This window comes from Astatotilapia calliptera, chromosome 18 (genome assembly GCF_900246225.1).
Source record: "Astatotilapia calliptera chromosome 18, fAstCal1.2, whole genome shotgun sequence".
In the NCBI taxonomy this organism is placed as follows: Eukaryota; Metazoa; Chordata; class Actinopteri; order Cichliformes; family Cichlidae; genus Astatotilapia; species Astatotilapia calliptera.
In genome coordinates this window covers 3,756,471-3,783,602 of record NC_039319.1, presented here as the reverse complement: position 1 = coordinate 3,783,602, position 27,132 = coordinate 3,756,471, and the positions used below count along the sequence as shown (strand labels likewise).

The window sequence follows — 27,132 nt, the reverse complement described above, 5'->3', positions numbered from 1 at the left end:
GATACAGTATTTTTTAAATTCTGGGTAGCTGAAAAGAGCAAAATGCTATTAACACGTCTGTCTGTTGTGTCAGACTCAGCTGTTGGTGGATTGATGAACAGCTGTACTGCACATAGTTCCAGAAGTTAAGGGGTTTAAAAAAGGCCTCTAAGCCAGAGCTGCTCGAACCCTCGAACGATTAACATCTCTTGCTGCTTTTCAGAGGCGTCTGGTAAAAATTTCCTCTGGGAACAAACAAGGAAATAGTGCTAATAATGTGGTTTCATCAATCAAAAAACTATTACTTTCAACTTTAACCCTCTTAATTGTCATTAGTGATGGCGCGTCCTAATTCAATGCAATGTACATCGGCTTAAATGTCTTAAAAGTTTTTACTCTCCCATTTCGTCAAATCAGTGCTTACTTAGAAATAAAACATACAAAAACTTGTTTCAGTAATTCGTGTCTGAATGAGTCCAAAGATCAGTAAATGGAAGCAGGGCAGCACTTAAAACTGCGCTGTTGCCTTCAGGTAGTTTTCTCTGTGTTAATGTAGAACAGTGATGGAGGATTTTCAAGAAATCAAATGAGACTGTGGAGCAACAAGGATTAGTTTTCCCTCTCATACCTCGAGCTCTACACTCTTCATTCACTTCCTTCTCGCTTCTATTTTTCTCAGAGACGCCGGTGCTGGTCACCTGTCTGGACTCTGTCATCTCAGCAACCCTTGACCTCTAATTTGCGGCCGTGTCAGAGGTTAAGTAACACTCGTTCCCTGTAGCGATGGTCTTTAAGCTCCTGAGGATTTCATAATCAGGGTCAAACTGGATTTAATGGGAGCACTGAGCTCAGCCCACCTCTGCAAATTCACACTAACCTGAACATCCCTCGACTTCTGGTCTTGACCCTTTGTGTCAAGAATTTGTGAGATTTGATATGTGGGCGCTGATTATGAGTGAAAGACTGATCCTTCTCTTGACTGACGAGAAGCTGCTGAAGCACTTATCGGTGTAATCTCTGCATGTGTCAGCCCGTTCACTAATACACTCTCACACTTACCTGTTTTAGAACTTCAGGTGTAAATGTTGGACTTTCTCCGACAGCACGTGTTTATGTGTCGATCGTTTATGTTGTGATGCTGTCATGATGAGCTCATCCATCATTGTCAACCCAATGCTTGATGTCGGCTAAGAGCTGACATGAGTTACATATAGAGAAAATAAATAAACCATGTTAAAAATATGCATATTTCTGCTGTAAAGCTAATCATTATAACACGCCACAGAGACCGCCGAGAACCTGGATCTGCAGTTTTTGGTGTTTTTGTGTTGACTTCATTTTTCAGCCCTGCAGGTTGTTATTTTTATTTTTCTGTGATTGATTTTAAAACTCATGGGAACGAAACCTCAGTCGGACATTAGTGGAAATCAAAGGTTACGCAGCATTTAAATACCAGCTGCTGAAGAAGCCATGGGCCAGAATTTGCAGATGTTCGTGTAAAACAGAGAAGCGATTCTCTCTGTGTCCATTGTTGTAATCCTTTCATCATGTGAATCTGGATTTATGATCTGGATTTGGATTTGACAATGTAGTTTATGTGACAAGGGGACCAAATCAATAATAAATCGTATGAAAAATGTGTTTAGTGTTAGAGAATCAACTTATTAAGAGACAAATTAGAAGACAATGTTGGATGTTGACAGAGGAAATAAAGAAATGTGTCTGAAATCTGGAACTGATCATCTCTTGGTTTACCAATACTGCAGGATTATAAGAGTCATTTTTTTCTCTTGTTGTTTGATGCTTTGCCAGCATCTTAAAATTTCAAAGTGCCCAAAACAGGATGAGGAAGACAAACATTTCCTGTGACTCTTTTAGACTTCTCCTAAAGATGTAAGATAACCGGACTGGGAATTATTTTCTTCCAGGACTGTGTCAGTGGTGAAGCCAAAACAGACATCCTCCAACCGGTATCATGCTGCGAGGAAGACAGAGAGAGCAGAAGACTGACTGTGGCAAAATAAAACACTGGAAGAGACGAGGAGCAGCAAAATCAGGTAACTCCGGCCATTTGAGAAAGTCCTAAATACTGTAAATGCAAACAGTGCTCTAAATATGTGCACAGCTTTTTAACGTTACGTTTGTTTATCATTTATTTTTATATGTACGTTTACCTGCATGTTGAGATGGGTAGTTGTGCAAACTTGTTTCATTAAGTAATCTCAGATTTAAAGTAGGAAACAGTCTGCACAGTGTTTGCCTTCAAATCCATAATTTAGTAGTTTTGTGGTCATTGAGTCACTTTTGTTGATTTGCACTCTAATTCTTATCAATTTTGTGATGTGTTTTTATGTTTATGCACCCTGTTGTTGTCTGTGTAATAATAATAAAAACAGTGTTCCTATAACTGTGCACACAAATCAGGAAAACTGATTTTTTTTTCACTCAACGCATAAAAATATTGTGTGAACTGCTCTAACCAATAAAAAGCATCTAAATTTTTAATGTAAGGTTTGCTAAATTTGTCTCCGTGAATCGCTACCTTATCGTGGTGGAGGGGTTTGTGTGTCCCAGGGATCCCAGGGGCTATGTTGTCTGGGGGCTTTTGCTCCCTGGTAGGGTCTCCCATGGCAAATTGGTCCTGAGTGAGGGACCAGACAAAGAGTGATTCAGAAGACCCATATGAAGAGAAGATCGAGGGAACAGTTTACCCTGCCCGGGATAGGGTTACCGGGGCCCCGCCCTGGAGCCAGGCCCGGGGAGGGTGCCCGAGGGCGAGCGTCTGGTGGCCGGGCCTTAGTCCATGGGGCCCGGCCGGGCACAGCCCAAAAAGGGGACATGGGCCCATCCTCCCGCAGGCCCACCACCCGCAGGAGGCGCCATAGGGGTCAGGTGCATTGTGTGCCGGGTGGCGGCCAGGAGCGGAGGCCCTGGCGGACTGACCCCCGGCTGCCAAGACTGGCAATCGGGACATGGAATGTCACCTCTCTGGTGGGGAAGGAGCCTGAGTTAGTGCGTGAGGTTGAGAAGTACCGGCTAGATATAGTCGGGCTCACCTCTACGCATGGCTTGGGCTCTGGAACCAGTCTCCTGGAGAGGGGCTGGACTCTGTCTCAGTCTGGAGTTGCCCCTGGTGAGAGGCGGCGGGCTGGGGTGGGTATTCTAATATCCCCTCGGCTTGCTGCCGGTACGTTGGGGTTTTTCCCGGTGGATGAGAGGGTTTGTTCCCTGCGCCTTAGTGTCGGGGAACGGGTCCTGACTGTCATCTGCGCTTATCAATTCAATTCAATTTTATTTATATAGCGCCAAATCACAACAAAAGACGCCTCAAGGCGCTTATGTGCTGAGTGGCAGTTCAGAGTACCCAGCCTTCTTAGAGTCCCTGGGTGGGGTGCTGGAAGGTGCTCCACCTGGAGACTCTGTTGTCCTGCTGGGAGACTTCAATGCTCACGTGGGTAACAACAGCGAAACCTGGAAGGGCGTGATTTGGAGGATCGGCCTCCCTCATCAGAACCCGAGCGGTGTTTTGTTATTGGACTTCTGTGCAAATCACAGTTTGGCCAAAACGAACACCTTGTTCGAACATAAGAGTGTCCATAAGTGCACGTGGCATCAGGACGCTCTAGGTCCTGGTGCCACGTGCACTCGATGATCGATTTTGTAATCGTATCACCAGACCTGCGACCATATGTTCTGGACACTCGGGTAAAGAGAGGGGCTGAGCTGTCAACTGATCACCACCTGGTGGTGAGTTGGATCAGGTGGCGGGGGAGGACGCTGGACAGACCCGGTGCACCTAAACACGTAGTGAGGGTGTGCTGGGAACGTCTAGCAGAGGCCCCAGTCCGCGAGATCTTCAACGCACACCTCCGGCAGAGCTTCAACAGCATTCCGAGGGAGACTGGAGACTTAAAATCTACAAGCCACTGCTGCACTGAGGTAACATTTTGTACGCAGGCAAAAGAAGTCCACTGTCAAACTTGAAAGTTGCGTTTTAGGGTTTATTCATCCAGTTTGGCGAGCAATAACAAGGATCCATTTTTGTTGCTTCCTGCTGTTTCTCCTGCTCTGGGGGAAAAAAAACATAGGCCCACCCCAGTGCATGCTGGTCCTATACCAGTCTCTTTATTTATAGAAAAATGGCCCTACAGTTCTTCCTGACTAACTTAACAAGATAAACAACAAAACAAAACAATGAAACAAGTATTAACCTACAAATAAAACTTGTGAATAACCCAAAAAAAGCAAAAAAGTAAACCAACAACAAACTTTAAGAAATTTCAAAATAATTTAAAAAAAAAAGTTTTTAATGAAAACCAGTAAACAACCATATAATACGGTGGTGGGGAAATCAAATGCACCGAATCTTCAAAAAACGTCAGCAAATAGAAAAATGCTGCAAAAGCTCACAAAGCACAATCACAATGTTTTTCTTTCCTTGACGTTTTTCAGGGAAAAAAACACTGATGTTGTGGAGGTTTTTAAAAAAACCTCACAAAAAAGACAAATACGATGCACTTGGCGTTGCCGGGTTAACTTTTATCTGGCCTGGTACCATCACACATACGGTACAAGGTGCTTTGAGGAAATCTTTAGTAAACACAGTTTTATTTATGAAATTTTTAATCCCAACCTTCATCAATATTCTTACATTTACACACTTTAGGCCACAAAACACAAACTGCTGTATTATGTGAAGGACCACTTTGCCTTGGTTAACCAAAAAAAGGTTCGATCTTATTAAACTAGCCTCAGTGACTCCTAATCCCCCCCATTAATAACCATAAAGCCTCATCAAACAAACATGGAACCGCCTTAAGAACCACTAGTCTCCTCCAAGGATTCCTGAAACTTCTGAAGGACTTGAGAGTAAATAAGAAAGGAGAGAGGAGGAGAAAAAGAGACAGGGTTTGATAATTACTTTCAGTCAAGCTTGTCTCCACCTCCTCGTGATTATACCGAAGGCTAAATCTAATCTTAACTGCTTACCAGCAAATTATGATGCAGCAAACTCTTTCAGTCCGGGCAGGTCGTGACGAGCCTGATTATTACCATTAAGCCCTCATAAAGAGGCAGAGGTCCCGCAAACGCTTTGAAACAGTAAGAGTTCTTTGGCAGGTTTGTTTTAAAGACCGTGCCCTTTTCAAAAGCAGAGATTGCAAATTAATTTTCCCCCACTATTTTGTAACTTAAAGGTTTGCTGTAGCCATAACAGGCTGAAAATGTTTGATTTGATGGCTTTGTTTTAATCTGTTCGAACCCTAAATATGTGGACAAAACGACTATTTCAGTCTCCACATTTCAGTGTAAAACATAATCACAAATTTTCCTCTAGGTTCTCTAATGAGTCTATCTCAGAAGTTCTATGTTAGCTTCACTGAAACTGAAGAAGTGGACTCTTATAAATCACATAAAGCTCAGTGCTTGTTTGGGTGAATTTAATATTCCCCAGTTATTATTTGGGTTGAGAAAGCAAAAGGAGTTCGTGTAGCATTTTCTATCATGTTTTTAAACAACATTCAGGAAACTGTGTGCTGTATAATTAATGCTTAAATAATGCTGTTAACTGCGGTTTGACTGTCGTGACTCATCTTCACCACATCATCAAAACCAAATGCTTCAAAGCTCCTTTTGAACTCGACTCTGATGTTTGAAAGCATTTCTTCTGCTAACCTCAGGCCATATCTTTACTTCAGTTAATCTTCCAGTTCACTGTGCACCAATGAGCAGCTGCTCGGCCCCAGATGATAAGGTGTGGAAGTGCACTCAAGTGGATGATTCATCTGCAAATGAAAAAACTGGCACAGGAAGCCAAATACTGTCAAACTGCTGTTTATTGGTCCTCTCATCATCAAACGCATCGTTATGAACTGCAGGTCTGTTCTCGAGTTGTTTACATGTGCGGTAATTTTATAAGCGAGGAGATTAAAATAAAATGATGCAAATAAAGAGTTTTAACCTCCTGACATTCACCAAGTTGCCAGGAAATTGTTTAGGTGTAGGTTTAGGGCTGGGTAGGATTTTAGCCATTTGCTAAATATGCTTTATGTCATACATGAAAGGTTGCTGGTTCCTGTCAGAGACACAATTCCTACCTACCTGCTGTGGTGACCCCTTGTGGCACAGGAGCAGCAGATGGTAGCGATGTGGCATTCAAATTAAAAGTCAGGAGTGAAAAACCGTGATGCCGAGATGCAACTACCTTTACCTTTGTGGACCTGACCCTGATGAATTTGGCTTTGCTGCTGGCGATGTTTCAGTCTGGCATTCTTTGTCTTGCACTCAGTGTTGGCTGGACCCAGTTGTTTTTTAAAGGATGCTCAGAATAGATACTCTTTTATTCCTCACAAAAGACTCTGAAAGAGTTCGTACATGTACAAAAGGTGCAGGCCACCTTAAAACTGCCCTCCTGTTGGTGGTATGTGATAATGTTGGGAAAGAAAGGAAGGACTATGGGATGTGAAGGGTCACTTGTAGTTCATAGGCAGTGGGATCATCTGAGAACATGCAAGATTTATCAGCAGCTCTGTGCAGGGGTCAGGTACAGCCGGGTAAGTCGGGTCACTGCATCTCCCAGAACAAACTGACCTCTCCCTAATCCCAATACACTTCCTGCCAGAGGGAGGGGAGGGGGCTGCACTTTGTTGGTCTTCACCATGGGAATCCCTTTGGAGGAGCTGAAATGTTGATAACAAACTGCTGAGTCTCAGTGTGACATTGCAGAGGCAACAACAACACATTTAAGTTGTGGATATGAAAATGCACTTAAAGTGGACTTATTGTGGTTTTCCTTTTTCTCTGTGACATTTATACAGTTCAGTGATGGATGCTCACATTAACCATCACAACTACTTTCAAATAAAATAGGTCAGAATAAAGTCAAGTAATCCTTGTGAGCCAAACACTCGGCATGATGCCAGTGACATGTGATCTGCTTAATATGATCTTTTCGGGCAAACAACTCTGACTCTCTGCTTATGAGAAGCAGCCAATCAGAGAAAAGTTGGCTTACAGAGAGAAGCACTAAAAGCCTGTTGGTCACAGAAGAACAATGAACTGAGGAGCTGCACCAAGGCCAATTATACGATAAATAAGAGTTTTTCTTTAATAGAAACATACTTTTAGCTGCTGCCTTACAAGTAGAGAAGCTTGCGACCACTCTTGAATCTGTGATCTTTCACAGATAAGGCGAATGTTACAACCACTAATTACTATTGTTCTTTAATTATTTTTTTTAAGAAGATTACTTTGAACAGTTCACATGAAAATCCTGAATTCAAATGATTCAAGGAATCAAAAACTAAAACTTTTCAAAGCCTTTTGTTAAAGCTCATAAGTTCACCTGCAAACACTGTGACGTGACAGCCCTGCTGTCGACACTGACAAGGATGAGATTCCCCTGTGACAGAGAGGAGAGCAAGTCTCTGAAGAGAAACTAATAGCTTTACAACATAAACGCCCCTTTCCTTTTATTTGACATGAACTAACTTTTTAGCTCTGGTTTTATGTGGAGCATCAACTCTTTGCAAACATTGCCATCTAGTGTCAAACTTTAGGTAATGCCGTGCAGAAAATATGGTTATTACACATTCACCAAACCTTTCTGCTGTACTTAAACAGATGTAAACACATGCAGATAAATACAATGATTTACTATTTCTGAAGCCCTCAGAGATTAAACATTAAAACATAAACAGTGGAGCATTGAGAAGCGGGTAAACATTTTTTGGAGTCAACAGTTTTTCCTAAAATGTGAAACAAGTTGAGTTTTTTTTTTTTTTCATTTTTATTTTGTAAAATCTGGTCCAATAAACAGATGACAGTTTCTTCAGTCTGTGAATCAACAGGTGCGTCCCGCCTACCAACAAGTCCTCGGAAACACGTGAATAAAGTGAACAGCAGGGGGCGCTCTAAAGCAACGACTGACGAAAGACGGAGCGCAAGAATGAAGTATTGCAACTAAAAGAAGCGCAGAGAGAAATTTCCGTTCCTAACAATATCAGAGTAATTTCTTTTTTTACTAAATGCATAAATAAAATAAAATGAATCATTTTGTGTGAAGGATTGAAAAAAATGAGCTTCACGTTTGGAGACACCGCTCGGTCACACATATGCAGCAGCACAGCAGTGATAAAATGATCATAAAGCAGCATTAAGTGTTTTATGATCCTAAAGAAATAAATGAAAATAAAGACGCGTGCACCACAGAGCTTTAATAAAGCGAGTCGTTAGGAACAGGTACGTTTTCTTCACGCTGCTGCTCTGAGTGCACACCGCTCGCGCGTGCACGTGCGTTCAGATGCGTGTGCGCGCAGGCGGAGGATCGCCGCGGAGCCGTACCGTGTAGCAGGCACAAGCCGCTGGGCGCGCAGGAGAAGCCGCAAAAAAATCCAGCAGCCGCTGCTTGAAGCTGCCAGGAGCGCAGAGAACGTGTCGGAACTTCAGTGCACACGGTAAGAGCTGCTCCATCGCCCCACTCTCCTCTTTTACTGCCCCACGGAGCCGCTCACATGCTCGTGGCTCTTTTATTTTCTTTATTCCTTTTGTCTTTTCCCATCTCACCGTTTGGACAGCCGCGCGGAGCGAGTGCAGGGGATGAGACAAAGGACGTGGAGATGTCGTGAAAAAAGAAGGAAATCAAATATTTTTTAGAAAGGGAGAAATTAGGAAACTGTAAAATTCTGTTTTCTTCTGTGCTCTTTTTTTTTCTCTTTTTCTTTTCCAGGCGACAAAATGTGCACGAGTTTAAAAAGGGGTGTGTACAGTCTGGGAGAGCACGCGCTCAGACACGGTCTCGTTTTTCTCACTTTTATTGAGGGAAAAAAGCAAAAATCACCTCGACAGCGCTCAAAGTGCGATCGAGCAGCGTGCTCTTTATTATTTATTGATTGCTTTGATATCGTTTATGATTATATAATTTCCACAGACTGCTCCGCACCGCAGAGGGGAGGGGGGATTTGGGGCTCGGGGGGGGGGTGGGGGTGCCCCCCTCATAATTCGCAGCCAGTAAACAGTTGAACATCCAGAAATAAGAAGAGTGCTCTTCTGCTCGCCCCACCTCTTTGTCTTTGTGGAGGTGTGACACCGTTCTGCCTGAATGCGACACGCACGCGCGCACATGCACGCACTCAGTGACTCGTATCACATGCACTCTCTAACCACATCAGTCCGTGTCATGATTCAGATGAATTATTGATCTCATATTCTCGTTTTATTGCACTCAGAAGGAGTATGGAGGAGGGATGGGGGGTTGAGGAGCCTCTGTGGGATGATGTTGATGAGGAGGAGGAGGATGAAAAGGAGGAGGGTGGGGGTGGCTGATGGAGAATCTAAGCTGCATTCTCTCCCGCACAAACACAGAGTTCATCTTTTCACTCGTCTTCTTGTTTCTGCCGCTGCTCGAATGTATCGGTTTGCTTACGCAGCGAGTCAAACTTTATTAGCCGTACCCCGCCGGTTAATTGCCTGGTCCTTTGTTTGCCGCGGCACGCATGCGCATTAGGTGTAGGGTGTGGATGGGAGAGATGCCACCTTGCGTATCAATAGGATGGAGAGGAGGAGGACAGTCTTTCGGGTTTTGGTTTAGTTGTTTATTTGCGTGAAAAAAAAAGACAATAAACGATTAAAATGTGACGAGGAGGGGTTGTGTGTCTGTGCGCGTGTATTTTGGGTTGTCTGCGTGTTTTTTCCCCTCCGTTTCTCGGTGATGTGACGCTGTGGATTGTGTGTGCGGATGATGGTTTGTGTGTGAATGGCGCCTCAGTTGTGGTGGTGCTGTATCGGAATTGGACTGTGCTGCAGCGATGTGCTGAAATAACTGATTAATCGGGTATTGTAATGATTAATTGTGATAATTACTTCACCTGAAATCACAATGAAACCGATGCAGAAATGACAAACAGCATTATTTGCTTAAAGAAGGTTTTGTTGGACAATTTTAATGATTTTCTGGCAAACTGTCACCTGCACAGTTCATGCACTGTAGCAACAGATAGTTAGGACATTCATAGACATTCAGTCTTACAGCTCTGAGCCCACCAACAGCTGAAGTCAACATACAGGAATCTGCAGTCTGTGGGAGTTTTTTGCTTGTGTTGACTTACTGCTGAAATCAACCTTTTACCTGACACAGCAAGTAAAGGTGTGCAGCGAGGGCGCGTCACACCTAGGGTTGTAAAATTAGTCCAATTCAGATTTCATTGACATTTTCCTCCTTTAACAATTATTAAAGGAAGATAATGAAGATAACGTTCGCACTGTGCTGCTCTGCGTTTACTAACAGTGCTCTGACCCTGTTGGTGTTTACTTCATTTCTTTCTATATTTCCATTCCTATTTCAGATGAATTACAATCAAATTTCAAGGGTACGTTGCAACAGTTAAAGAGATGCGTTCAATAAACCCAGTCAGTCCACAAACAGTCCCGTTAACTGTGATCTCAGCCGTGGCCAAAATAACTGTGATTGTAATTGTTGCCGTAATCAAACAACAGTTTACTGTAGCAGCAGTTTGTAGGAAATCACTGATGAATGCAGAGACAATTTCCATTTCTAAACTGACTCACTGTCTTTTCCACTCTTGCCCAGTGATGGGAAGATTTACAGTTTGATGCTTCAAAGGCGATAGCAGATAGGGAGCGAGTGTAATTGGTCTTGGTGGGTGGGCGGCCGGGGTTAATCAACAGAGTGGGTTTACGAAACTCTGCGTGAGATTAGAATTTAAGAATATGGATGAGCATGTTCACATCATATCCACTGATATTCCATAATTAACATATAGAGATTTTATAGCATTTGTTTTCATCTTGTCATTAATTATTTCTGCACGTTTGCAAACACGGCCTCAGTATGAATTCAAACAGACAATAATGACATTTGTGATGAGGGATAGATGGTTTAAAACGCCTTTTTCAAAATGAATCCCATCGATTCTGATATTATAGTCTCAGGATGGTGGGATTTATTACAGGGTGACACATTAAATGCTCTGATTGCTTTTTTGTGTGGAACACACCATGAATAGTTACCTAAGCTGACAGTTTGCTTAAAATGTCAGCAGACAAGATCTGGGAAGTGTTTGTTTTTGGCTGAGGATGTTAGCCCTCGGCCAGAGTGCTAATGTACAACGGAGGCACTTGGAAACAAATCATCACTTCCTCTACATGAAAAGAGAGCTGGACCCGCATCACCTAGGTGATGTGTTTGCTTGTGTTGTAGATGTGCTGTTAAAAGTGCCTCCATCTGACAATACAAGTAAAAGGAGACCCTGACCACGTCAGGGGATGTAGAAACTCTTAATACAGATGTGCATTTCAGCTATACAGTCCTACACAGTGACCCAGACACTGCTTTATGTCTGGTGTGATCTGTCTTCATTACACTCTCGTGTTATGTTTCTGTCTGTGACACTCAATAATGAGCTTTCATGTGCTGATGTTGCACCAGCAATGTAATAAAACAAAACATTTAAAGATATTTAAATAGGAGAATGCTATTTCTTCCTGTTAAAAGGGAGTTTTTCCTTCCCACTGTTGCCAAAGTGCTGCTCACAGGGGGTCATGTGATTGTTGGGTTTTCTCTGTATGTATCATTGTAGGGTCTACCTTACAATATAAAGCTCTTTGAGGTGATTGTTGTTGTGATTTGGTGCTCTATAAATAAAATTAAATAGAATCAAATTGAATAAAAAAAATGATACGGAGCATTTTGATTGGTTGAAATGTGACTGGGAATACTTCTTGTCCTTTGAATGACTCTTATTACAGGTGAGGGTATTTTTGAGAGAAATATTACCTTTATTAAGATTTACAATCAGATTGGATTCACAGAAAACATCTCAGACACGAGGTTGGTTTCTGTAATTTTCCCAATAATTGGTGATCGGTGCTTAAAGGACAAGTACGTAAGACTTTGTGACATCTAGCAGTGAAGTTGTAGATTGAAACTGACTGACTCCTCCTCCTTTACTTCTACCTTTCCAAGCCTGAATGAGATGTTGGTCATCAGTTTAACATAAAACAATCTAGACCTGAGGCACGTTTAATCCTGCTGTGTTTTCCATCATATTCTGGTATTCTGGACACTGCCTTGGCTCATCTGGACTCATGTGAAAACACGGCAGCCCACTACGGCAGGTTCCCTGTAAGAAGATCCCCCCTCCCTGTGAACATAAGAAAGTCCCACAGCTAATTTAAATGTAAAGATTTCCAGTCATTTGCAGTGGTAAAAAATTCTGAATACTCATAGCTTTGCACTCCTCGGTTTGTGTTTGCTACTGCAACCTCCTCATGAGTGGTGTTGCAGGATCACCATGGTAATGGGGGTCTTGTAGTAATGGTAAATGGCCTGTATTTGTATATCGCTTTACTAGTCCCTAAGGACCCCAAAGCGCTTTACACATCCACCCATCCACACACTAGTGATGGCAGCTACATTGTAGCCACAGCCACCGTGGGGCGCACTGACAGAGGCGAGGCTGCCGGACACTGGCGCCACCGGGCCCTCTGACCACCACCAGTAGGCAACGGGTGAAGTGTCTCGCCTAAGGACACAACAACCGAGACTGTCCGAGCCGGGGCTCGAACCGGCAACCTTCCGATTACAAGGCGAACTCCCAACTCTTGAGCCACGATCATGCGTGTTGCCTGTCTGGCTGTTGATTGGCTGACATAAATTCATCCCCGACTCTGTTCATTCATCTTTGCCAGATGGAGACAAACGGCAACCTGATGAGAAGTTAGGATGGTGACTCATCGGTTACCGCCGCTGTCTGCTGCTCAGTGTGTGACTGTGAATACGTTACGGAGAGGAGAGCAGACACGAAGCAATGATACCTCACCCACCCCTGTCTGTGTTACACACATCGTGTACTCATGCAAAAGTAAGCGGACGATGAGTCATAGGTGATTATCAGTGTGTGTCCACATACTTGCAGTGTACCTGACAGACTAAGGGACTGATAATGAGGGGGTGAGGGACATTTTGTCTACATGAATTTGCAGGTCTTAGAGGGTCCGTCTCTCTTTATATGATTTTTATTTATTTTTTATTTCATTGTTTGGTCATGTGATCAGCAGGATCACTTTCACACAATCCTGCATCAGTCTTAATTAAGGCATCATGCTGTGTGTAATGGAGAAACAGGCTGGTTAACTTAAGGGAGCGGAGATAAAGCAGAACAATGGGAGGCTGCAGCTGTGTAGCACATATGAACAACTGTGTGTGTGTGCGACTCAAAATAAGCTGAAATCATTTGGTTACGTGTTGCACAACACTGTATCTATCTTTGAACGCAGCTTGGGTTACATTTTTAAGGAAGTGCAAGATGACAACTTCTTTGCAGGTTGGAAGTATGTTTTAGTTACCGTGACTACAGTGAACTGAAACCTCAAGGATATATTTAGTTGCGTGTGATATCATTTGCATTTAATTGCATTAATGTGGTGGGTTTTGTGGTTTATCCTTACAGCAGCCTGCGGACAGAAGTACCAAAAGGTGCAGTTCCACTAATGTCCACTGGAGGCTGACTCTAAAAGAAGAAAGCAAATCCCCCATAGAGTCCCATGTGATTTGAAAGCCTGTGTCAGTATTCACGCAGTTCACAAATATATTTTTTAAAAGTGATCAAGAGTTCAGGCAGTCAGCTTGAGTCAGCTGCATGTTTTTTATCTGCATCCTGTGCTGTATCCCATCCCCCTTTGATCACGGTAGTCTACCTAAAACATCAAGGTCCTGCTTTTACAGCTCACCTGAAATCTAAGCTGACACCTGCTGCATACAGTATTTTAAACATCCCCCCTAACCCATCACCCAGTTAACCATAATCACTCCCACTCGATGTTATATTGAGCGTTTCCTGTTGGGCAGTGATGAGATCTCACCCTGACTGCTACTATTTCTGCTGCTAGCCCCACCACTGCTAATCTTTAATCTTTTCCATTGGAACATTCATTTGTGGTTTCTTTCATCTGCAAGGCAACCGTACAATACAGCCCAATGCCACCTATTAAAACCCCAGAAATCACCATAAAAGGAGTTTGACATTGACAAAATGTAACTGCAGTGTCACCGTGCGTATTTTAGGCCACTTGTTGAAGCGCCTCACTCCCTTTGGCCCGGCATATCCTGTCCAATTCTCTATTCAAGGCTATAAATAAATAAAAGGCAAATGGCACAGAGTTAACATTTATTACAGCACTGCTGCGGACTTCATTAGTGTGCTAGTGTTTGTGAACCCTTAGTTTAATGCCACTGTGTTATAATTACAAAAGAAATGCTAAATGCTCTGTTTTCTGTTTATAACACTAGAACAGCTGTTGCAGATGACAGCTCATAGTTTTTCTTTTGTACGAGTGCAAAACAGAGAAGTGGATTTCTTGGACAGCAGCCACCATTAACAGACAGTTTTTTATGTTGTTTGACAGACCAGCTCACAACAGTGTGGAGGTATAAATGCTAAGTGTTGGCTGAGAGTTTGACTCCATAACGAGTCCACGAGCTGCACTGAAAGCAGGAATAGTTGCTTCCTCACAGTAGGAACTTTTGAACTTGAGGAGAATCTTCGTGTGGCCGCGCTGCCTCCGTTCGATAGGCGCTCGATGTCCATCAGTGTGGTCCTCTGGCCTGTCAGGAATGAGGAAGTCAGATGTTTCAATTTCCTGTTAAAGGAAGCATGAATGTGTATCAAATGGCTGTAAACTTGTGCTTAAAGTTTATTTTGGTGCCATTTATTTATGCTGCTGAAGTGCAGCACAGCAGTTGGACGTGGTGGTTTTGCAAAAGATGTTGTGATGAGAAGAAATGACTCGTAGCTCTGCTACGCCCCACTGCTGACACATCTGTCATGTCATCTGTGTGTTTTATCTGCTTGGTTGGGAATTAAATCATCATAATTGTAGATGAAAATTAGGTTACTTTTATGCTGATCGCTGTACCGACTTCTGGTCTATGGATAAATCTTTTCACATTTAATTTTTGTTGACATTTAACATTGCGTTATTATTTTTTAGTTGGTGCAGTTTCAGTAAAAACATCAGATAATGCTAGGGTTAGCTGCAGATAAAACCGTAAAACAGAGTAGTGTAGATGAAAAGATTAGACACAAGTCAGAAATGAAAAAGGATTCTGTGCACACTGCATTTATCAGCTCAGATGTTTTTATAGTAATATTGACTGAAATCATATGAAAGTGCTAACTTGCTAAGTGTAAATGGTGATTGGTGATTCTGACTTGGCTGTCGGTGTGAATGCTCGTCTGCCTCTCGGTGTTAGCCCAGCAGCAGATTGGCAGCCTGTCCACGGTGCACGCTGCCTCTATCACAGCTGGGATTGGCTCGAGCCCTCCCACCACCCTGACCTCACAAACCCCACAGCAAGTAACACATTATGATTGTGATTCATGCTCAGCAGTTTCCTAACTTGGTAACATTACACAGTAATTATAAGAAACTAGAGGGGAAATGCTTAAGTTGATGACCTGCTTCTCGTAGAACAGGGTTGCGCAAAAAAGGGAGTAATACACGACAAATGAAAAGCTAATAACATGTGATTAATCTGCAAACAGACAAAGAGTTGATGGTGAGTAGGTTTACCTTAATATAAAGTGCTGCCAGTTTTAAAGCACCAACAGAGAGCTGGGGATAAATCTGTGCTTTTTAGGTCTTTCTTACAAAAACTGCATGTTCCTTTAATTGATTATTAAAGAAAGCAGCAGAAACATCTGATGTGAGCTGGCAGGAGCGAGGCTCCAAAATATACATTAATGTGATTCAACAAATGCTAAACTCTTTGACCTCAGGGGTCTTCTTGTCTTGCATTCAGGGGATTTTTTGCAGCGAAAATGCAGGAAACTAGAAGTAGAAGCGACGGCCGGCCCCTCCTCGTGTCCCTGCCCGCTCTCCAGTCTCGCTGGAGGTTTGACGGCACCCCAACATGTCCTCGTCCTCGGCAGCTCTTTCACCGTGAGCGCCATCTGTCACATCGCTCCTCGTCTTCCAGGAAATTACAGATCAAACCGAAAGCGACAACGTTATCTGATATGTACCCCGACGGGGCAGGAATGAACTCGGCCGTCTCGGCTCGCTCTCTGCTGAATCCCAAATCCACTCACTCACTCGGGTGTCCTTGTGGATGTAGAATCATTTGGCGAGGGCAGATAAAGGACCAGTGCGGCCATATTTCTTCCAACGACCTGTCCTCTTATCTGTAGAGCAGACCGAGTTGATTCTAAAAGTGGAGCAGACGGCGATAACATTTTCAGAGCTATGGGATTTTAATAGCCCAACAATTTCACTTTAAGCTTGGCTAGAAAAGCGGCACCTGTTATTGTTAAGTAATTGCTATGAAAGAGGGACAGTGCATTGTGAAGGTATTTCCAGCTCTATTAACACCTGTATCAGCCAAATGGGCACATTTATATAGAGATGTCGCTTTGTTATATAATAATAACTCTGCCATTGAAAGGAAGTCATTTTTTCCCTCTCTGGCTTCAGGTTTGTAAACAACAGACACAGAACAGCAAATCCCGGGGAAATCAGAAAGTGTCACATTCCTGATTTAAAGACTGTGACTGATATCAGAAGCATTTCTGATTTTCTATGCAAGAGTCAGTTATTAACTGCAGGAATTTCCAGATTCAGATATTCAGTGTGACTTACAGGCCAGTGTGAACTCGGTAATAGACGTTCACAGCTCTGTCTGCGGCAGCCATCTTGTTTTAGCCCACAAGTGCAACTGAGCACAATCTGCTGTGTAGTGTGAAAAGGTAAAAAAATAATCTGGCCTTTCATTCATGTCAGACTGTAAAAGAGAAGAGTGTGACACCAGCTCTTCACAGAGGTCCAGCTGTTTTTAAGAAACGCTGCCGCTCTGATGGCTAAAAATCTATAAGCCAGGAAAAACTTGACAACTAAAAATGGCCTAAAAGAGAACCAGCTGAAAGGTGTTTGATGTGCCCGTTAGTTTCATGTGTCCCTCACCTATAAATTGGCTTCCTGCCTCAGCACCCAGCCAGCAAAGAACCCAAAGGAGGATTCAGCGCGCTGATGTCCGGTTGCTGCACGTGCAAAGTTGTGATAATACCACAGCTGCTTCTGTGTGAGCAGAAGGCGATAAACTAAGAAAAAAAAATAAGAAAACTGTTCTACAGCCAGACGAGGACACGTCTGCCTCGTTAATTAAAAATAAACTTAAGGATTCTGATGATGTTCATTCTTCTCCTGAATGCTCATAAAGCAGCACCTTTAAGCACCAACTGTTAGCATCTCAAACTATTATCAGCCAGTAGAGATCGTTTAACTGTGAAGCATCTACAACTGGCTCAAATGTGTCTGCAGTCAGAGTTGTGTTTATCTGACGGAAAGCAGAAAATCTAAGATTGCTCACTGACCGGGCCCCAGCAGATCCTCACTGTTGATGTTTTTCGTGTGTCTTACAGTTTCTGCAGCAAAATGAAACGGATCCTTCTTCTTATCGATGATGCTGAACACAGTAAGCAGAGGCATGCTGGTGCATTTAAGGCATGTTAGCATAGTGATGTTAACATGGAGACTGTTTCAATTGAAATTTCTGTTGAAAGTAGCGTTAACGAACACTGTGATGCATATAAATAACGGGCAGTTATTAGAGAAACAAAGGAGAATAAAGGAAGCACACAGACTGACATTCGCAGGAAACCTGAGATATAAAAGTACCAACTTTATTCAGAACTGTGGATGACGAACAGCCGTCACAGGCCGTCAGCATTTCCTTCCTTCCTCCCCGTCGCTCTCTTTTTTCCTTTAAAACTTTAAGGCCCGCCGAGTCTTGGAAACCAAACCAAACGCCGTTCCTGGCGTGAATCTTAAACAGTCGAGGGACGGAGTCTGAAAATAATGAGATGGTACAACAGAGTGAAGACTCGGAGGTGTTCGGCCTCTTCGCGCGAGCGCCGCGGTCCCAGTTCTGTCAGCTCCCATCATCGAGAGACAAACTGATGACGAGAAGAAAATTACAAGAATATCTCTCGCCGGATTTTTTTTTTCCTGAAGTGCGAGACGTAATCAAAGGCCTGTCTGAAATCCTCAGCCATGTGTTGGATGTGTGAGACGTCGGTAAGCTGGTGGAGATGTGTGTGTTTTTAATGCATGCAAGGTGGAAGTGAAGAATTTTTACAGCACTGTACATATTTGTGGTTTGTCTCACCACATCTGAAGCTTTTAAAGCAGAAATAGTTTATTCACAATTTATTTACATTTATTAAATAATTTATTGTTTATTTCCCAACATTTTCCTGGTGTTTATTGCTCATCAACAAATAACACACTGGCTGACTTAATTTTGTTTTTATAAATATGAACGTTTATTGAATTTACTTGCATATTTTGCCATGTGTTGGATTACATGCATGTAACTATGAACTTATTTTGCAAAAAAGAATAAAATATAAAGTAATTCAGTTAAATATTAGATTAAATAAAGTATTCTGCTTTGTTTTTTTAGTGTTTTATTCAAAAATAATTAATTAATACAATGTAATGTAATCATATACTAGATGTAGCTTTAACAACAACCATCAAATAAACAGTCTGATTATAACTAATCTAATTAAAATGTATTTGTAATAATGCTGCGTGATCATGTCTTTAATTCAATAATTTGGCTCTTATTCTAGAAACTTTAAGCAGACCCCATCCAGACTCTGGGTGCCCCCCCCCCACACACGCATCCTCGCTGGTGCTCTCACCCCCACCCCCCCGGCTCTTCTCGGGGTTAGCTGGAGTTGAGAGTCAACTTTGTCCTGCCTCCATGTCTAGCCTGGCACCCAGCACCACTCACTCCAGGGCTGCCCCCTCCCTCTCTCTCACTCTCGCTGTCTCACTGTTGTGGCTGAAGACAGCAAACGCCCGCCACGTCAAATTTCACTCCACTGGCGTTTGGCTGCGAGCCGCAGACACGCCGGTGACAGGGGTCACTTAGATCCAAAGCTGAGCGGGTCAGTTTAGCCGAGCTGGGCAGACGGACAGACGGAGAAAAACAAGGCTGGGGTGGATGTCTGAGTCTGCAGCTCTGCTATGAGTGTTAGAAATGGATGCAGTTGTTGTTCGAGATCAGCCCGAAGCTGCTTTTACTGCTACTCAGAGAGTCCCGTTTCTGATGCCATTTTAAGGTCACAACCACAGTTTCCTTTTTTACAGTTCGAGCTCTGGTTGAAGCCAGGCAGGAGATTGTTCACCAAAGTCACATGACCCACATGTGGCGATGTGCTGTTACTTGATGCAAGTACTTCAAGTGACTTCATCTTTTGCTTGTGAACTCACTGCCTCCTTTAAACGTCTCAGCGAATCTTCCTCTCTCTTTGTGCGTCGTATTTACGGCAAGATGTTAAAGCTAATTCTGGAGAAGGTTTTATGCTTTTCCTGTGCACTCAGGCCTAGCTGGTAAAGGGGATCATAAACATCACAGAAAAGTCTCCAGAAAGCAGCGAGGAGTTATTACCCTCGATTCTGGGTGCAGAGGCAGGAGGGGTAAAGCGTTGAAAGGATTTTTATATCAGACAGCTTCTGTCCTCACTCCTGATGGACTGAGCCGCCCTCTAAGTCTTGTAATATGACCGAAGAGACACAAAACTTTGACCTCCTTGCACAAAACCCCTGAAGGCGGCAATTTAAGAATCCATCAGTAAATTCTCTGTTTTGCTCTGTAAGGCTTGGCACTCGTGACTGAGGTCAGATTCAGGTCAAATATCAAAGGAATGTAAACATTTCATCATATATTTATTGAGATATCTCAGTCAGATTATCGCTTGGTGAAATCTTATTCACTGAATTAAAGCTGTCAGGTAACTTTGTAATCTTTGCAAACCAAATTTTATCCTGCTTAAATAAATGGGAAACAATTAGGGCTTAAAAGATAAGAAGCTAAAGTAAAATCTAATGATAGTCACTCATGTAAAAGAGTATGTCTCCAATTAGCAGCTAATGAGCTGAAACATGCAAAACAACTGATACTATTTTAAAAGCCATTTCCCATTAGGAGTTTTCATTCCATTCCCAGAAATTTCTCAGAAATGTCACCTGGCTCTGATTCGATGTAAAAAAAAAAGAAAAAAGAAACCCTCTGAGCTCTGCTCATCAGCACAGCCCTGCAGAAATATTGATTGATGTTGGACCATGTCTGGCTCCGTCTGGAAGCCAGGAGGGACCTCAGGGATCTGTGCAGACAGATGGAAAGGAAGATGGTGTGGGACACAGGGACAGCAGAGCTGCTAGTGGTGGGCTTAGAGCTGCAGTTGTATTGATTGACACCAGAGATGGAGCTCTCTAATGCTGGGCTGAAAGCAAGACAAAGAAATCTTCTGCTACGAAACAATCCCCGGGTAGCTTTGGTAGCCAGATGGAGCCTCTGTACAGATGTGATAGGAGCAGAATGTTTGCTGTAGTCTCTCTGGAGCTGGAAGTGTCACAGGAAACAGATAAGCAGCAATTAGCCTTATCCAGCACCTCTTTACAGAATAATACTGCAATCCAGCTGTGTGTCTGAAATTCTTTATATTAAGGTTACATTACTCAGTGTTGTTCATTAAAGAGCCGGGGCACTTTTGTTATTGCTTCCTGTTTAATTCCAGTGAATTCAGTCAAGCTTTCGGTAAATAAATCTTCATCATTGCAAATGTTTGTCTCAGAGCCTTTATTGAGATCAAATAAAGCCCACCTGTGCTCTGTCATGCAAGCACACATGGGAAGTGAAGTTTATAGTTGTGTGACTTACCAATAAGGGAGAAAAGCAGTCAAGAAATCTTTCTTCAAATAAAATAAAAACATGTGGAACAAAAAATAAATAAATAAAGGAAATCTGGAAAATGTCACGTTCACTGCGAGTTGCTCAGTGTCAGCTAAACTTGATATGTGAATGTAATTACTCAATTTGGGTACTCAATCAGCACAAATCTCAAAGCAATCAAGAGCAATTGTAGCATCGGTTAACGTAACCTTTAGCTGTGCCTGCGGTGAGATGGAACTTCGGGCTTCCGGATTTCCATTCTTCCTGGTTCATCGTGTCTGTGATGGGTCTGAATCAGTGGATCCAAGCATTCCTGTTTAGTTTGGCTACATTTAAAAATAAAACAATAAGTGAAACTTGTGCCAGTGTCCACGATGTCATCTGGCCAACTGCTTCGTGAACATCAGCCGGACATAACTCAGTGACTAGTAAAGTCTTGATTACAAGAACTTTTGTGCAAAATGTTGCACTTCCTCTAACACCGACACTCTGGTGTGTCGGTCCCCAGAGATCACCAGGTTAAAATGTGCACGAGTCATGACGTCAGCTTGTTTACAGCTTTCTTTAGCTAATAATACCCGTACAGTTACTCCTTTGTAGCGCTCCTGTTCGATTTAAGTTTAAAGTTAAGGGTGTTATCACTTTGACAGGTGGACGGTGACACAGGCAGCTGTAGCTGATAGGTGACCTCTCCTCAGCTAATGCCTAAACATGACATTCGTGCCTTTCAAGCATTTTTACTTAACACTAATTAGAAGGTTTGTGTATTGTTTCCTTGCACCTCTGCAGACTATTATATGCTTTATAGATATATCGTAGCACTCCCGTCTTTTCCAAATATGGTCAGTTGTCGATCTAAAAAATACAACGCGGTGTGACAGCAGGAACAGAATCAGACACAGCTATTTTGCAATGATTGATTGCAATAATATAATCAGTATTTCAACATTTTTACAGTGGAACCTCTGGCCATGTACCTTATTAGCATGAGACAATCTTTGCCAGCACTCCACTACCAGTTTTATGTGTGCTTAACAAAATAAAGAAAGGGGAAGGCATTCAAATAATCACAGAACAAAGCGGCAGTATATGAACATAAAATACAAACACAGCTGGGAACACAAAGTTTTTATTACTCGTTACGAAATATCACAAACAATGGTTATGACACGGAGTTTATGGACTTACTTGAATGAGTTTTCAATGTGAAAACTGAATATTCATGATTCCTGTTATTTGTGAAGTGTTTTCTCTGTGTAGACCTCACCACAGGTATGTCAGGCCACAGATGGGCAAGTAATCAAAGTATATGGCTGGTGCACTTTTCTTCCAGGCTTGAGTCAGGAAACGTCCCAGCCTGCCAGGCAGGCGGGCTGTCTCATTTAAATTCAGAGGCACCAGTGATGATGAAAGATGCAGAGACGAGATCACGATTCCTTTGAATATCTGCACAAACCGAGGACATTGCAGCTCTTGAAGTCTCCTTTCTAAACAGCGTGTATCTGAGGCCGGGCGGCGACGGCGGTGTGCGTTGGGAGGAAGGATTATTGGCAGGACCCTGTGATGGAGTGGAAGATAGAGCCGGCTGTCACAACAGTTTGGGAACTGTTCTTTTGAAATGACAGAGAGGACTAGCACATCCACCCTGCACCATCTCCAGCACTGCTAAGGGTTCATTTTGGTTTTGTGGTTTATGATGTGCACTTTGCAGCTTATTGAACGTGTACGACGTTCATGCCTGCTTAAAATGGCTGCCATTTGGACTGTCAGAGAGGATGGATGGCCTTCAGTGAGGGGCTCTAATGCAACAATATTCCATAGATAGAAAACAATGACCATTTGAAGTGTAGCTCATCCAGCTCAGCCAGAAATGAGAAACAAAGTTTGTATAAAACTGAACAAAGTCATTGATATTTCTGAGTCTGACTCGATAATAATTTCTGTGGGACGAGCCCAGGAGAGAACGGACTATATTTATGGAGATGAATGACTTCAGTCGTTAATATTCCTCCAACACGTTCACTCATTAATTCATATTTTCATGCCCTTGTAGCCGGTCTGTTCCACTGTGACACAAGGTCAAAGCAGTGCAGTTGGAAGTTGTTTTCTGTTTGCACACCATTAACGACTGAGTTCAATCGACCTGTCAAGCTTCCTGCCGACGTCGTTGAATCAAATGCTGTTTCAATTTGCGTCTAGACTACTAACCAGGGACCATTAGTCCATATTAAGCCAGGATAAATGAAAGCAGACTCTACTACAGTCGGTTCTTCCTGCCTTTAAGCAAACTTCCTCCTGATTGGCTGCCCCTCGTGAACAGAATATTTTAACTGCAGGTGAGGGAGCGTCTGAGCTCACTTCACCAGTTGTGTGACTGACATGACAGTGACAGGGAGCTCCCCTCTCAATTATTATACTGTACATACACATGTATATACATTTACAGCACAGCTGCCTGCCTGAGCCTGGTTCTGCTCGAGGTTTCTTCCTGTTAAAAGGGAGTTTTTCTTTCCCACTGTCACCTTTATAGAGAAACTGGTTACAAAACAACAATGTTGGGCTGTACATCTGTCATTTCTTTAAGCCCACCATTATATAGAGCTTTTTACTACAAGCCTTAGTAGCCCAATCACACACAGATTCGTCCAAGTGCTTTTCTCTTACCTTGTCTAACATTGACACTCACACTGATGGACACGCCAGGCTTCATTATCTCGCCCAAGGACATTTTGAAAAGCAGACTTGAGGTTCTCCCAGGAAGCAAACCGCCAACTTTTCTATTGGTAGATGACACAGTCTCCCTCATGAGTCAGAGTCGCCACAAACTGGCATTGTCCAGTAAAGTAGAGCAATAATAATGCAGAATAAACACTCAGCTGTTCTTATTATGAAAGACTGAGAACATCCAATATGGCTGCCACAAGCTGCATTATGTTAGCTGAAAGCCGTCAAACATTTACATTAACAAAGACAACAGAGAACAGCTGATTCCTGACACACACACACAAATACACACACACCACGTCTCTGTAAGAGTAATACAAGACAGGTCATTGTGTTGGTGCAGACTATTTTCCATAAATCATGGAGGGAGCAGACAGCGCTCTGGTAGGAAGTGAGAACGGTTTGTACTGACCAAGACAGTCAGTCAGCCATCTTACAGACACTCAGTAGAATGTGTAGGTTTTTAACGTAGTTTGGGGGTAATTTATTAGAGGTCCCAATAGAGATGGACTTATTTAATTGTAAAGTTGGAATTCTCAAACAAACACAAATGCAGGCAGGCGGGGCGTAAAACAAGAGATTTTAATGCACTGCTTTGGTGAAGAAACCAAAGGAGGCACAGGCAGACTGCGGGATAGTCTGACAGAAGTTGATATGGAAAAGTCAAAAAGAAGGGAACGGACACCGAAGACTAGAGAAAAAAAACAGGAGGACAATCCAACAAAGACAGAGGGAAAGACAAGAACAGAAAGGAGGGAAAGGAGGGAAGCGGAACAAAGGTAGGAAGTGAAAACAGATCAACACTAACCTTCAACGTAAAGAGGGAAGTAGCTGTAAGACGAATAACACGCTGACAAACATGAAGGCGGACGTGGAATCGGAGATCTTTTAAAACTAATTTGTCTTGTTTAAACAAGCGTGTGAAAAAATGGTTACAAGTGAATGCAAGTGCTGTAAAACGTTCACACATTTCTAAATAGATCTTTGCAGAGGTGTGAGCGTTAAGAAACATGAACATGCTCAAAATAACTGCACATTTGATTCCATGTTACACCTGAAGATCCGGGTCTTGTGGACCTGATTCCATTACAGTTTAAACTCTGGATTTCTTTCTCCCATATGGAGTCCTTCACACTGCTACAAAGAACTGCTTATATGAATAGTTTATGGGAAAGGACACATAATCATTAATATTCTGCATTTACACCAGCTGATTTGCATTCTGATGTACCGACTGCTCTTTATTATTCTGTAGCTTTTTCTACACGATGAATATCCGTTGCTGTCCAGATTCATACCAAGCAAAATAAAACGACTTTTATTTCCTCCAGACTGGAATGTTTGCAGCTCCCAGAGGCAGCACAGGCCCTGGGGATTCGCTCCTTAGCTTGCGTGGTTCTCCTTTGAAACCAAGAGACAATATTAATAAATTGGTATTATAAATAAATTGCTTTGGCAGATTCACTGGTATGAAAACACCGGGGTGTTTTGGCTACACTTTGTAGCTCTCCTAATTGAGAGGATTCAGTGCCTTTGACAGATTGAGTGGACTGCAGTGCATTGCACGATTTAGTAGATGGAGGGGCAGCATGCCAGACTGAAAACATTCAGAGAGTTGGCAGCATCTAGAGCTCCACTCAAAGGAAAAGGCAGTGGGTAGCTCAGCGCTTCAATTATCACTGTCTTCGTGCACTATGTTCACACTGATACGTTATTGAAGGGGATGCAGCTGTGGAATTTCTGATTTGTGAAGGCCATAATGGCTCATGTGGAGGAATTCTGCATTGTAAGCACGCTGGGTTTCTGCTGAATTACTGCTTTTTTTGTTTCTCTTTAAAAGGGCATTTTAAAAAAATGGTATTTAGGAGTTCTTCTGGAATTTCGCTTTTTGTAACATCAAATATTATGAGTGCAACGTTCAGTAGGCCAGTGAATGCAGCACTTTTGAGCTGCTCGCTTTGCCAAAACGCCATGTGTCTCAGAGATACACACAGTGGTACACGCTGGATGTGTGTATTTTAATATAAATAGCGTATATTTTCTGGACTTCATCAAGTGGTTTTTATGGTCCGAAGCAAAGCAGCCATTGCAGCCATGTTGAAGAGCCTTCAGGTGCATATTTGAGAGAACGTGAAAGACAAAATAAAAATATAAAGCTCCGAATCAGGACGCAAACTGGCAGTCTGCTTCATACTGTGAGTTCCTATCTCAGTGCTTTAAAGATCACGTTTACAAAATCAAAAGAGCTGAATTTAAATTCACATATCAGCTAAAAACAAACAAACATGTACACAAAGGTGGCAATGAAGTGAAACCCCTAGAATATGTTTAGTTGTGGTACCATTTGTATTTAATTGCGTGAACATTTGAGGCTTTTTTCTTGCAGTAACCACCAGGGCTGAAGAAAGAAGCCAAAACAGAAGTGTCGAAAGCTGCAGTTCCTCAAACGGCCCCTTGCCTCCAAAAGTGCATCAATCCTCACAGACTCACATGCTAAAAACGCCCAACACATATTCTCTGCAGCTGTTTTCCTCCATTATGACAGCTGTACTGGTGATACATGTTTGTGTAACTTATTAAATTAAGACTTATTGTTACGCATTATTAGGGCTTTGCTGCTTTGAGCAACAAGCAGCTGTAGCTCACTACCCTTTTGGCAAGATAAGGTTTACGTGGTTACAATAAATAATGCGGCAGCAATCGACATGTTCAAATCGATGCTTCAAAGCAGACTTAAATTTAAAAAGAAAATAATTTATGATTAAAACAGAAGTCTTATAGAAAAATGTTGCTGAGCTGAAAATGTGCAATAACCTGGCCGCAGATGATTGTTGTTTCTTTGTTTGCTTGTTTATCTGTTTAATTCCTCTATAAGGATATCTATCTGGCTTCCCCGTAAAGATGAGTCACGAGGCTGTATATAGGAAGTTGTTATCTGTGCACACAACCAGTTTCACTCCTTTCGCTGTAATGTCAGAAAGCAGTGAAACTCAGGAACCTCATCAGACTCTTTGTCACTCTGACAGGCCGAACAACCAACCAGAACGAATGTCTTGATGTCTGTCTGTGCCCAGGCGACGGTGTCACATCTATTTGTCTGCAGTGTGTGTGTGTGTGTGTGTGTGTGTGTGTGTGTGTGTGTGTGTGTAAGACTCGTCGGTGTTAAACCCACAACCAACTTTATCTCCCTGTGGTCTGTGTGTTTGCTGTGTGCTCTTAGAGTGTCACCACTCTTTAAAGACACAGTGACTTGCTCTGCTCAGAAGTATTGATCAGTGTCTCACTGAAATAAAAATACATGTTTCTTACAGACTTATGTGTTTCCTTTTCAAACAAAATTAAATGTGTGGTGAATGTCTGTGCGCCCTAATTTTACCAGCTGGTGGTGCAAAGACATGCTGCAGATCTGTAACATTAGCAAATATTAGCATAGGTAAGCTAGTTAGATTTCATAGCCAGACTTAAACATGTCTACACATATTGCTAACTATATGAAATTAATATTTAGATGTAGGTATTGCCACTTAGCACTAGCTAAAAAGGTAAAGTTATTTGGGGGGGGGGTAAAAAACAATTATCTAATAATTTAAAAAGGCAAACCTAACCAAACCACCAATAATATTAATAATAACCTCGATTTATATAGCTTAGACCTTTAAAAAAAGATGTCTTGT

General features: G+C 42.5%; 1 protein-coding gene across 1 annotated transcript in view; it reads left to right on the top strand.

Annotated features, from left to right (window-relative positions):
• The first annotated feature begins 8,274 nt into the window (after window positions 1–8,274).
• Window positions 8,275–27,132, top strand: part of basp1 (brain abundant, membrane attached signal protein 1) — a 49,136-nt gene continuing 30,278 nt past the window's right edge. Inside the window, exon 1 of the mRNA XM_026149375.1 lies at window positions 8,275–8,432. The gene's annotated coding sequence lies outside the window, so the exon portion shown is untranslated. The remainder of the gene's footprint in view (window positions 8,433–27,132) is intronic.